General features: G+C 41.7%; 1 non-coding gene across 1 annotated transcript in view; it reads right to left on the bottom strand.

Annotated features, from left to right (window-relative positions):
• Positions 1 to 283, bottom strand: part of LOC143262514 (small subunit ribosomal RNA) — a 1921-nt gene extending 1638 nt beyond the window's left edge. Inside the window, exon 1 of the ribosomal RNA XR_013036303.1 lies at positions 1 to 283. This exon is cut by the window's left edge and continues 1638 nt beyond it. This is a non-coding gene — a ribosomal RNA (small subunit ribosomal RNA).
• Positions 284 to 1666: the final 1383 nt, after the last annotated feature.

Here is a 1666-nt window from a genome sequence, read left to right as displayed (position 1 = left end):
GTTATTCAGAGTCACCAAAGCAAACGATGGACGAGTGTAAACACCCGCCACCGATTGGTTTTGATCTAATAAAAGCGTTCCTACCATCTCTGGTCGGAACTCTGTTTTGCATGTATTAGCTCTAGAATTACCACAGTTATCCAAGTAAATTTTAGTACGATCTAAGAAACCATAACTGATTTAATGAGCCATTCGCGGTTTCACCTTAATACGGCATGTACTGAGACATGCATGGCTTAATCTTTGAGACAAGCATATGACTACTGGCAGGATCAACCAGGGAACTATACAATATGTATATATAAAATGGACAAAATTTAAATCCTTTTCCATCGTCGCCTGTTTCATATATATATGTCAGGTCGACACACCACTTTTCTCTTTCAAATATGTACAAGTTTTGCCACATTCCGCGCTTGTAACATATCTTCTTTAACGCTCAATTTCTTTCATTTTTCTACCATACAGATATTTTACCGTACGCCCAAAAACGTACGTATTATATTTTTGTTCTATCGTAAAATCACATTTTTCTACGTACGCCAGCTTCGTACGTTTCTATCTTTGCCTTCATAAAATCACAAGATAATTTTATCTTCAAGAGTCTCGCTATTAACATCTTGTAAGATAAATGTACGTCCCAGCTAAAACGTACAAATACTTCAAGTTAAGTAATAATATATCATCGCTATTGACAAATTTTTAAGATCCAAGACACAGTTCTCTCTATATGTTTTAATATTTTTTATGTACTCAAATATATTCAAAGGAAAAAGTACATGGGTGATGCCATAGTCGTGGAAGCGCGTACGCTCACGCTGATCTTCTGACCGCCGGAAGCACGAAACCTCTGATCTGGGCAAAATCGGCAAGCCGAGGAAGAACGGACAGGACACATGCTGGACTGGCGAGAAAGCGTGTTCTTCCGCTCGCGCTAGGCATTTCGATTTCTGACACCTCTTGATTTAAAAAATCAGTTTTTTGATAGTTTTCTCTCTCCACTGGGCTATTCATTTTAGCCACAGTTTTCAATTGGTACGATTTGCTTCCAAATCTTACAGATGCATTTTAAAAAATTTTTCCATCGCTCGGACAGAAGAGTCGATTGCTCAGTGAGTACGAGTATACATACAAAGTGCATACGGGTAACCAACCCCGTAGGGCTTGCCACATATGGGCCATTCGGTCAAAGACACCGACCCGTGGCCACGCTGTGTGGAGAAAAGTCCGTAACGTAAACGGCACGAAACAGTCAGGACTGAAGCCCCGAAGGAGCTCTGAGACAGCTTCTCGACCGAGATCGTAGAATTGGCCCAAAACCCGCTCTGCTCCGTCCGCCTCGCACGGACCGTGTATCTCTTATAGATACCGAACGGCCGGCAAGGACGCCGGCGCCGCCGGCCGAATAGCACGCGCGCTTACGAGTGTAAACCGCCGCGGCAACAGACCGCCCGGCCGTGCTGTTGTAACATAGCGCGTGAACGAACGAAAAAAAAATTTATAGTAAACATTAAAATAAATTACACCACCGTACACTAGACAAAAAATTACACATTTTTTCCCAATATGAAAATTTTCACAAACTTTTCAAAGTCCCATCGCATCGAGTAAACTTTTTTAATAACGCTTCCGCACGATTCTAAATGCTTAATCCATATGTGAAATC

Source organism: Megalopta genalis, unplaced genomic scaffold, assembly GCF_051020955.1.
Source record: "Megalopta genalis isolate 19385.01 unplaced genomic scaffold, iyMegGena1_principal scaffold0139, whole genome shotgun sequence".
Lineage (NCBI taxonomy): Eukaryota > Metazoa > Arthropoda > Insecta > Hymenoptera > Halictidae > Megalopta > Megalopta genalis.
Note: the sequence above shows the minus strand (reverse complement) of the source record. Positions and strands in the feature narration are given on the sequence as shown.